Source organism: Berghia stephanieae, chromosome 14, assembly GCF_034508935.2.
Source record: "Berghia stephanieae isolate SIO BIC M18660-M18661 chromosome 14, UCSD_Bste_1.3, whole genome shotgun sequence".
Lineage (NCBI taxonomy): Eukaryota > Metazoa > Mollusca > Gastropoda > Nudibranchia > Aeolidiidae > Berghia > Berghia stephanieae.
In genome coordinates, this window is record NC_088373.1 from 1,408,128 (window position 1) to 1,420,627 (window position 12,500).

The window sequence follows — 12,500 nt, forward strand, 5'->3', positions numbered from 1 at the left end:
TGGAGCTTGCATCGGTATTAATCACATGGGTTATAAGGCTATTTTTCACATGTTTTATTATCATCGCTCTGAATACTATTTCTTTCGTTGAAAACGTATTTTTACCATTGGATGAACGAAATAATAATAATAATAATGATAATAATGATAATAATAATAATAATAATAATAATAATAATAATAATAATAATAATAATAATAATAATAATAATACTTTATTGCACCCCAAAAGGGAGATTTGTGGACACAGTAAAATAAATATATAATGGAAATGTGATATATATTTATATATATATATATATATATATATATATATATATATATATATATATATATATATATATATATATATATATATATATATATATATATATAGTTAAGGAGCGGTTTCACAGCCAGAGAAGATATACTTTTGAGACACCAGGGAGTGGGAAATGTATTTCAAATTTCGTTTACGTGCCTGGGTCTGATCCCGAGACCTATGTGTCGAGAGAATATAGGGCTGGACCATAGCCTACGATATTAATTTTGATTTGAGCTTTTATATAGAGAAATATCCACTAAACCTGCTCAAATGGCTTTACAAGTGGTCGATGGCTCATAGCAACACTTAACATGTTGGACGTGACATGACTCCTGTTTGGCGATATTGCAATTTCTTTCGCACAGAGACAACGCTGTTAACGGCCAGGTACTCATTTTATAACTGAGTACGGTGAGAGAATGTGAGTAAAGAGCCTTTTCCGAGGACTCAACAATGCGCCGAGGGAGGCTCGAACCCAGGACCTTCCGATCCGAAAGCGAGTGTCATACCACTAGACAACATCGCCGGACATAGATCACATTACTTCCGGATGGCAATGTTGTAATCTGCTTAGCCAAGCGCGTACTATCTATATAAAAACTACTCTATAGATAGTTCGAAGATGACGTCACTCAGGTCTTTGTTATTGTTTTTTGCCATCCGCGTTTATGAGTAATGCTCACTGAACTGTATTAACAGGACTATAAACGTTCATGGATACACACAGTTTTGTGTGTTGGTCCGTTATACTTCCGGATGGAAATGTTATGAACTTCTTAGCCTAGCGCATACTATCTTTATCTTCAACACGTTTCACAAGATATTCGTGACACATCCTTCAAATTTCAATCTCACATATATCTTATCCTCCTGTTGCTATTCATATAAACTGACCGTGTCGTATGTGTATTTCTAATCGTTTTATATTTTAGAGAAGGGGATGTGAGGACATTCTTTGACGCTATTTTCGGTGTTCATGTTTTGCTTGCTTGTAACCATAGTAAAGTTGATACATACTTTATCTTTGTCAACCTACATACTCGGGGGTTGGGGTGGGGGGGGGGGGGGTTGATGAGGAGGAGAGTAGAAAAAGGCTTCATTACAGTTCCCATGCTGTCATTAAAGTTAATATTATTATTATTATTATTATTATTATTATTATTATTATTATTATTATTATTATTATTATTATTATTATTATTATTATTATTATTATTATCATTATTACTACTACTACTACTACTACTACTACTACTACTACTACTACTACTACTACTACACTACTACTACTACTACTACTACTACCCACTACTACTACTACTACTACTACTACTACTACTACTACTACTACTACTACTACTACTACTACTACTACTACTACTACTACTACTACTACTACTACTACTACTACTACTACTAATACCACACTATTACCATCGCCCCCACAGATTACACAACAATCTACATTCCAACCTAATGTCACTATAACGAAGTGCGAGCTGAAATAGCTGTTACTGTAACATCGTGTTAGAACAGCATGTACAACCGCCCCCCCCCCCCCCCCCCCCCCCACACACACACACACTTCCTTCCTTCAACTGGCAACCCCCGCCGCCCCTCCACCCCCCCCCCTCCCCTCTATTTCAACGGAATCCCGTGACGTAGATGTCTTTGTGACGTATGCCATTCTTCATCTGTTGACGTGTGGCGACCATTAAGATGTATTTAAAACATCTCAGGTCATGTCCACGGAGAGAGACGAGAACGAATGGCTCGTAGCCAATGCCTACCTTCAAAGGTGACCACGGACGTCGGTGTTGGATAGACTAACAGACCTGCCAGCTCGAACCTTTAAAAATTCCTAATTTTTAAGAGATAGAAATCGGATTCAATAATCTGATGTCACGCCGCCCGGCAACGGCGGCCATCTTGGTTCTAAACAAAGAAAATCATTACTTTTTATTCTTCATGCTGGCTAGAACTTTTCATATGTCTTGTGATCAGAATGTGTAAAAGTCAAAACATGATCAAATTTATGGGGGGTTTTTTTCTCTGGATATGCTTTTATGCTCGCCGGGGAAATATTTCATACGGGTGTCCGCCATTGTTCCGATAGTTTAGAGCCAGTGTTTCTAAGTTACCATGCGTCATTAGGAAGGAAGTGACGTTACCACTGCTGTAGAGTATTGTAGTCGCTGTCGTTAACTTTATAGATCAACAATTATTTTATCCTCACAAGGAATAAATAAAGCCTAAAAATCCTTTAATTTATGTAGTTTGGTATTAAACTTAATTTTGAATAAGTTATAATGATTTTGAGGCCTCTCATAAAGCTCTGAAATGAGAGCCAAATGTTCGTAATTTTACGAATTTTTCGTAACACTGGGCAGCTCTGGGTTTGGTATATTTTAACACTCCATGTGTTAGACCAGCATCATGACGTGCGGCACGTTTTGAAATTATTTGTTTTAAATACCAAAAAACAAGCATTTATATAGCGCAATACCCACTGAACGTGGTCTCATAGTTACTTTGTTACTGTTTTTTTTTTGCCATCCGCATTTATGAGTAATTCTCACTAAAGTGTATTAACCAGACTATAAACGATCATGGATACACATAGTTTTGGGTGTTGGTCTGTTAGACACTTCCGGATGGCAATGTTATGAACTTCTTAGCCAAACGCATAATATTATAGATAGTATGCGCTTGGCTTAGAATCTCATAACATTGCCATCCGGAAGTATAACGGACCAACACACAAAATTGTGTGTATCCATAAACGCTTATAGTCAGGTTAATACAGTTCAGTGAGCATTACTCATAAACGCGGATGGCATAAAACAATAACAAAGACTTGAGTGACGTCATCTTCGAACTATCTATAGGACGAGGCACGTCGATCCATGTTAGGCGATAACAATTTTTATTACTACAAAGACAACGCTGTTTACTGTCAGGAGGTACTCATTTTACACCTGAGTACGATGAGAGAATGTGAGTAAAGAGCTTTTTTTAAAGGACACTACTCAACAACAAAAATGACACAAAATATTGTCTATTACAACAATGTTAAACTGGGCCCATAAACCGGTTAGAATGTCAGACCTGTATATATGTATACACGTCGTTTCGACTCAATCAAAACGCTTGCCATCAATGTTAATAGACACTTAGATAACCACGCCTCTCGGACACTTGTCATAATGTAAACAATGACAGTGATTGGTAAACATAGCGAACTACACAGGTTTGACTATCGATGGTATGTGTCTAAGTAAAATACCCACAGTTCTACCGCTTGATCAATAGAACCAATGCAGAAAACTCTGTGTAAACTTAAACATTAAAATCTGATGGAGAAAATCGTATGATAACTAACTACTCACCCATTTGGCGGTATGAAAACAATAACAATGATCAGAGAGAGGTAGAATTCATTCACGTTACTGTTTATAAACAACTAACCATGTTTGTCTGAGCATACTCAGGTGTAAAAAGAGTACCTGGCCGTTAACAGCGTTGTCTCTGTCCCGTCCTCCATGTTAAATGTTGCTGTTGGCCAGTACCCCTTGTAAAACGCTTTGAGTACGTTTTGTCGATTTTGCCCTATATAAAAGCTCAATATATTATATCTGTATCTGTTGTTTCATTTTATCGCCTACCTCAAATTAAAACAAAAGGTTTTTTTTATGATTTGCTTCTCCTGACATCATGGACGGCCGGAAATAATAGAAGGAACAAAATTGACGTTACTCAGCTCTCTGTTATTGGTTTTAGCCAGCCATTTTTGAGTTCTCACTAAATTCTATCAATCAAACGTTCGCTTAAAACATATCTGTTAAGTCTTTAGTAGATGGTATGAGAAACAAGATAGGTCTGTCTGGTTTGTGTTGTGTGTTGTGTGTGTGTGTGTGTGTGTGTGTTTGTGCGTGTGTGTGTGTGTGTGTATTCTTGTGTGTTTGAATGAGTATGTGCCAAAGTAATTTGTAATTTAAGCGCTTAGAGTCTGGTGTCTCGGAGTTATAGCACTATATAGATAGAACGAAGATGACGTCAATCCGGTCTTTGTTATTGTTTTTTGCCATCCGCGTTTATGAGTAATGCTCACTGAACTGTATTAACCAGACTATAAACGTTCATGGATACACACAGTTTTGTGTGTTGGTCCGTTAACCTTCCGGATGGCAATGTTATGAGCTTCTTAGCCAAGCGCATACTATCTATATAAGTTTTCAGCATTATTATTTTCGGTATTAATGGTGAGCTGTACTCACTAGATTGGCCAATGGGATCATTTGTTTCCTTGAGCTCTACTCGCTCACAGCATTACTAATGAATGAAAATATGGCTGCCCTGTCTCTATGGACGCTTGTCGTGAATGTCTATGTGTAACGAAATGCTTCCGTGTAGGCGTCAGTTTACGACAGGATGTACGTCGTCGTAGTATTAGTTGTTGTTGTTATTGTAATCCCTCCGGAACAACCCTTCTTTTGTTGATACAGGTCGTATCAGATCATGCACCTATGGCCCGGAAGTTTGAATTAAACTACATAGTGTGGGTGTTATTGTGAGAAAGGCATCAATCTTGTTTTCTCCGTAAACTTATAAGCAAAGTAGGATCCCTGTATTCTACGGGAGTGACTTTGTTATGGTATGGCTTGATTGATATCTCGTAACTATGGGGCTGACGAATTTATTTATCCTTGATATGAGGATGTCCGGTATCAGGATGGGTTGTTGTTGTCCATGATTATGGAATCTGGGGGAGTTTTAAGGAATTTCAGATGTTTACGGATATGACTAACATCCGGTTGTGTGGGTAGAATTTTGCTTCGTTTGCTTGATTTTTGCCTATAAATGCCAGAGTTTTGAGCAGTTTCTTCAGACCACTCAGCGGAGTCTTTTAGGCTCATTGTCTCAAAAGAGACCAGACAGCGGAGTCTTTTAGGCTCATAGTCTCTAAGCGATAACCACAGCGGAGTCTTTTAGGCTCATTTGTTTAACTCTTGTGTAGAGTTGGATTAAAGTCTTGTGTAGACTTTGTAGTGCTCAAAGTTCGAGCTGAAACACGTTTTGTGTTAACTCTTGTGTAGAGTGTGATTTAAGTCTTGTGTAGACTTTGTGGTGCTCAAAGTTTGAGCTGAATCAAGTTGTGTTATAACTCTTGTGTAGAGTTTGATTAAAGTCTTGTGTAGACTTAATTTGTGATTTCTATAATCTGTTCGGCTCTGGTGAGATTTTGAATAATATGTTGTGATTACAATTATGATTGTGTTTTGATATTAATATCATAATATCACTTTAACTTTTGAGTCTCAATTGATTAATCAGATAATGAAATTAATTGTATAATATATTCTTGTTGTAAAGAAAATAAGCTTTTCTTGCTATAAAGCAATATTATTTCATATCTACAAAGTAAAGCAATATTAATCAACATTAATAAATTGATTGGTTAAAGTAAAATAATATTTACTCATTTAAAGTAAACATATTGAGTGAGTTCGAATATAGATAGAGTTATATTCGTATAATTATCATATTATAACAAAATCATTTTCTTTCTTTAAAGTGAATGAGCCGTTGGAGGCTGGGCTTTAACAAGCCAACTTTAGGCTATACACTCATAGCTTGACCCTAATAGAAACTGAACATTTGCCTGTTTTATAAGTTACCTGTGAAGAACCATTTGCTTATTTTAATATCAGAACATTGAGAAACAATTGATCTGTTTATGAATACTGTGAAACCAGAACAATTTCAAGAAGAGACTAATTAACAATATTAGAACAACCTTACGGTTTTTGTTGAATATCAAGAACACTCTTTTGACTTTCTTCCACACGTCTGGATTGTGTTTAGTTAGCTAGTTAATTATTAGTTGCCTGTATGACTGTGATGGTTGCAACCTATCTGTGAGATTGTCTGATGTGGTAGCGGTTTGGTAAAGTATTGATAATTAATTGATTTAATTATATATTTTCATATCGCTTTCATATCATATTCATCATCACACCATCTCCATCAATTTGTCATCCATCCATTTGATTTCATACTTATTACATCTATCATTTCATCTTTATATCTCATAATATCTTTGTTATATTGTAATAAAATATATCTTCATTTAGCTTCAAAACCTTTATCAACGTATTGTGTTTGGTTATTGATCGATGTCGTAGCTTGAATATAGCACACATAAACATGGTTGCAAACTGCGCTACATAAGCATACGGTTTACGTGCACACTTTGTGACATAATTTGGTGTCAGAAGTGGGATTCTTATTGTTGTGCATTCAAGAGACATCGCGACCAAACAAGTGTTGAGACAGGTTAGGGAGTTGTTTGAAACTTGAGATAGATAATATCTTTGAGCTTAAAGCAAATTGGTATCCATTTAATGGTTATAAGACTGTCATTATACGCAAGGTGTAATACAAGTTATTCTGGTAATTTTCATTTGTTCGGTTCTAAGTTGTCAGTCATCTGACATAGTGATACGGATCACTGACTTAGCGCGTAAGCGGTACTCGCGCTGTAAAGCCTCCATTTTCCCCCCTCTCCCTTTTGTAAGGAACGAAGGTGGTTGTTGGGTTAATTTGATTCCGTGTAGGAATCTGGGTGAAGATATTTTGTTGATTCTAAGAGAGAATCTGGGTGAAGATATTTTGTTGATTCTAAGAGAGAATCTGGGTGAAGATATTTTGTTGATTCTAAGAGAGAATCTGAGTGAAGATATTTTGTTGATTCTAAGAGAGAATCTGGGTGAAGATATTTTGTTGATTCTAAGAGAGAATCTGGGTGAAGATATTTTGTTGATTCTAAGAAAGAATCTGGTGAAGATATTTTGATTCTGAGAAAGAATCTGGGTGAAGATATTTTGTTGATTCTGAGAGAGAATCTGGGTGAAGATATTTTATTGATTCTAAGAAAGAATCTGGGTGAAGATATTTTGTTGATTCTAAGAAAGAATCTGGGTGAGGATGTTTTGTTGATTCTAAGAGAGAATCTTGGTGAAGATATTTTGTTGATTCTAAGGAAGAATCTGGGTGAAGACATTTTGTTGATTCTGTGTAAGAATCTGGGTGAAGATATTTTGTTGATTCTAAGAAAGAATCTGGGTGAAGATATTTTGTTGATTCTGAGAGAGAATCTGGGTGAAGATATTTTGTTGATTCTGAGAGAGAATCTGGGTGAAGACATTTTGTTGATTCTAAGAAAGAATCTGGGTGAAGATATTTTGTTGATTCTGAGAGAGAATCTGGGTGAAGACATTTTGTTGATTCTAAGAAAGAATCTGGGTGAAGATATTTTGTTGATTCTAAGAGAGAATCTGGGTGAAGATATTTTGTTGATTCTAAGAGAGAATCTGGGTGAAGATATTTTGTTGATTCTAAGAAAGAATCTGGGTGAAGATATTTTGTTGATTCTGAGAAAGAATCTGGGTGAAGTTATTTTGTTGATTCTGAGAAAGAATCTGGGTGAAGATAGTTTTTATGATTCCGTGTGGGGAATCTGGGTGAAGCTATTTTGTTGATTCCGTGTGAGGAATCTGGGTGAAGCTATTGTGTTGATTCCGTGTGGGGAATCTGGGTGAAGCGTTGGTTCCGTGTGAGGACCTGTATTAAATCAGTTGTTTTGACTCTAATATACGTCTATATTAAGTCAATGTTTTGATTCTGTGTAGGAATCTGGGTGAAGCGTTGGTTCTGTGTTAGGACCTGTAGTAAATTTGTTTTGATTCTATATTTGAGTCTATATATAGATCAATGTTGAATTCCGTGTAGGAATCGGTATTAATTGCCTGTTTTGAATCTGTTTTGGGATCTATATTGACCGCATATCGTTAATAAGGTTACTTGTAATACCACTTTATTCTACGTGAAAGTAACATTTACGGCAACAGTGTCGATAAACATATTGAAGTTTGTTTATTTGAATTTGAATTGGTTTGATTAATTGTCCTAGAGATGGATGTGGAGGGATTAATTAAACTTGGAGAAAAATTGGAGTTAAGGGGTGAAGATCTCCGTGCTTGGGTGACAGCCCAGTTACAAGAAGATGAAGAGAGAAAAGAGAAGGAGAGAGAACGTGCCAAAGAAGAGGAGGAGATAAGCAGAGCACGAGCTCAAAGGCAAGAAGCTCTGATGGAGAAAGAGCTTGAACTGCTTAGGTTAAAGTCGGAGTGTCAGGCTTCCTCCAACAACGACAGTATGACAAGTGACATTCGATCATTTACTCATGCTCCCACTGTTAAGAGTCCTCGACTTCCATGTTTTGACGAAAACAAGGATCATGAACCACCGAAATGCATGACACACGGCAAGGTGGAGTTGAAGTGTGGATGTGTGATGCCGATGTTGTCTGTTGAAGGAAGGGACAACCATGAGCCCAAATAATTGTCGAGATCGATGTGATCTTGAGGCATTTCGATGATCTAACTAAATGTTGTACCAAATTTAGTCTTAGGGGGGAGATATGTAACGAAATGCTTCCGTGTAGGCGTCAGTTTACGACAGGATGTACGTCGTCGTAGTATTAGTTGTTGTTGTTATTGTAATCCCTCCGGAACAACCCTTCTTTTGTTGATACAGGTCGTATCAGATCATGCACCTATGGCCCGGAAGTTTGAATTAAACTACATAGTGTGGGTGTTATTGTGAGAAAGGCATCAATCTTGTTTTCTCCGTAAACTTATAAGCAAAGTAGGATCCCTGTATTCTACGGGAGTGACTTTGTTATGGTATGGCTTGATTGATATCTCGTAACTATGGGGCTGACGAATTTATTTATCCTTGATATGAGGATGTCCGGTATCAGATGGTGTTGTTGTTGTCCATGATTATGGAATCTGGGGGAGTTTTAAGGAATTTCAGATGTTTACGGATATGACTAACATCCGGTTGTGTGGGTAGAATTTTGCTTCGTTTGCTTGATTTTTGCCTATAAATGCCAGAGTTTTGAGCAGTTTCTTCAGACCACTCAGCGGAGTCTTTTAGGCTCATTGTCTCAAAAGAGACCAGACAGCGGAGTCTTTTAGGCTCATAGTCTCTAAGCGATAACCACAGCGGAGTCTTTTAGGCTCATTTGTTTAACTCTTGTGTAGAGTTGGATTAAAGTCTTGTGTAGACTTTGTAGTGCTCAAAGTTCGAGCTGAAACACGTTTTGTGTTAACTCTTGTGTAGAGTGTGATTTAAGTCTTGTGTAGACTTTGTGGTGCTCAAAGTTTGAGCTGAATCAAGTTGTGTTATAACTCTTGTGTAGAGTTTGATTAAAGTCTTGTGTAGACTTAATTTGTGATTTCTATAATCTGTTCGGCTCTGGTGAGATTTTGAATAATATGTTGTGATTACAATTATGATTGTGTTTTGATATTAATATCATAATATCACTTTAACTTTTGAGTCTCAATTGATTAATCAGATAATGAAATTAATTGTATAATATATTCTTGTTGTAAAGAAAATAAGCTTTTCTTGCTATAAAGCAATATTATTTCATATCTACAAAGTAAAGCAATATTAATCAACATTAATAAATTGATTGGTTAAAGTAAAATAATATTTACTCATTTAAAGTAAACATATTGAGTGAGTTCGAATATAGATAGAGTTATATTCGTATAATTATCATATTATAACAAAATCATTTTCTTTCTTTAAAGTGAATGAGCCGTTGGAGGCTGGGCTTTAACAAGCCAACTTTAGGCTATACACTCATAGCTTGACCCTAATAGAAACTGAACATTTGCCTGTTTTATAAGTTACCTGTGAAGAACCATTTGCTTATTTTAATATCAGAACATTGAGAAACAATTGATCTGTTTATGAATACTGTGAAACCAGAACAATTTCAAGAAGAGACTAATTAACAATATTAGAACAACCTTACGGTTTTTGTTGAATATCAAGAACACTCTTTTGACTTTCTTCCACACGTCTGGATTGTGTTTAGTTAGCTAGTTAATTATTAGTTGCCTGTATGACTGTGATGGTTGCAACCTATCTGTGAGATTGTCTGATGTGGTAGCGGTTTGGTAAAGTATTGATAATTAATTGATTTAATTATATATTTTCATATCGCTTTCATATCATATTCATCATCACACCATCTCCATCAATTTGTCATCCATCCATTTGATTTCATACTTATTACATCTATCATTTCATCTTCATATCTCATAATATCTTTGTTATATTGTAATAAAATATATCTTCATTTAGCTTCAAAACCTTTATCAACGTATTGTGTTTGGTTATTGATCGGTGTCGTAGCTTGAATATAGCACACATAAACATGGTTGCAAACTGCGCTACATAAGCATACGGTTTACGTGCGCACTTTGTGACACTATGTGTGTGTTACTTCGAGTGTGTCAGTCTGTTTAATGTGTTTCCATAAATTTCTCTCCAGTGCAAGTGTTCTTCGCTTTTGAATGTCATCATGTGTTTTAAGGTGCTGAGGCAATTGGATGTTTCCTTGTGTTGATGAAATCAGTTCTTCGGTTGTTGTTTCTAAATGTATTTGATATTTCTTGAGATCTTGATTCAATGTTGTTGGAAGTGAAGTTGGTGTACGTCCCCTGTGTTTGGCTGCGTGTTTAAAGTCATCATTCGTCGTCAACTTTAATCAACGGTGCATGAACCTGGAAAGGCCATCAAAATACAAGCCGTTGTGTCAGGCTAGAAGATTCTCGTCTGTTTTGGATTCCCTCACGAGGAAGCAGAAGCTGAAACAGCGTTGTAGACTGAAACACAAAAGAGGCGAGAGCATTGATGTGATTCGCGCGGCAGGGCTTCCGTAGTTTCACAACACGCCTAAAGAGGGCATTTGTTTGTTGTTGTTTTTTAAATTATTACCCGAACCCCCAACCCCTCAACCTAAAGATACTATAGATAGTATGCGCTTGGCTAAGAAGCTCATAACATTGCCATCCGGAAGAATAACCGACCAACACACAAAACTGTGTGAATCCATGAACGTTTATAGTCGGGTTAATAAAGTTCAGTGAGCATTACTCATAAACGCGGATGGCAAAAAAAAACACATCAACAATGACCGGAATATCGTCATCTTCGAACCATCTTTCACTTGAAAGTGTTTGCCACCACTTGCAATATCGAAACTGAAGGGAAACACACAAAGTAATAATGGCGTCGGCCGGAGTCGTCAACGACAACCCACTCAGCAAATTGTTTTTGAAATTTTAAATATCACAGCACACCACTGATAAAAATCAAATTTATCTTAAATTGAATAATAATATCGTAGTTTTCAGGGGAAATAACACAGTAGACATTATTCGGTGAATACGGTTATCACAAGTTATGTCCCTTGGTTGTGTCAAAGAGTGAAAACTATTAAGAAGACAGCACACTTGTAAACATCAATTGGATTCAATAGTCCGATGTCACGTCGCCCAGCAACGGCTGCCATAGTGCTTCTGAACAAAGAAAATCTGTACTTTTCATTCTTCATGCTGGCTAGAACTTTTCATATGTCTTGTGTTCAGAATGTGTAAAAGTCAAAACATGATCAGATTTGTAATGGTTTTTTTTCCCCTCTGGATACGTTTTTATGCTCGTCGGAGAAATATTTCATAAGGGCGTCCGCCATTGTTCCAATAGTTTAGTGCCAGTGACGTCACGACTGTTGAAGGCTATTATGTCCCTTGGTTGTGTCAGAGTGAACACTATTGAGAAGACATATTTTATTTAATTAAATGTCTTTATATTAGTTTTCACGTTGGAGCTGAAAATTCGTAGGATAATAAAGACGAGTAAGGTATTTGTCTGATTACAGTAAACTGTTTTATGTCATAGTAGCTAAATTGCACAAACCTCTCCCTCCTCCACTCCCCCTACTCCCCCCCCCCCCCCCCCCCAAATAAAAAAAAATTAATATGTATATATATATATATATATATATATATATATATATATAATAGGCTTTGTTCTATAAATAAACCAGTTTATGTGTATTCTTTTTCTTGATATGAACGTCTTAAGCGTGTTTTGTGTATGACCTGTTATTGTTGTTTTGATGTTTGTATTGAAAAGGCACCTAGAGCTGTTTATATATGGTATCATCATCATCATCATCATCATCATCATCATCATCATCATCATCATCATCATCATTATTATTATTATTATTATTATTATTATTATTATTATTATTATTATTATTATT

At 36.2% G+C, this 12,500-nt stretch overlaps 1 long non-coding RNA gene across 1 annotated transcript in view; it reads left to right on the forward strand.

The window, feature by feature from the left end:
* Positions 1–10,716: 10,716 nt before the first annotated feature.
* Positions 10,717–12,500, forward strand: part of LOC144960030 (uncharacterized) — a 3,739-nt gene continuing 1,955 nt past the window's right edge. The window contains exon 1 of the long non-coding RNA XR_013642746.1: positions 10,717–12,087. This is a non-coding gene — a long non-coding RNA (uncharacterized LOC144960030). The remainder of the gene's footprint in view (positions 12,088–12,500) is intronic.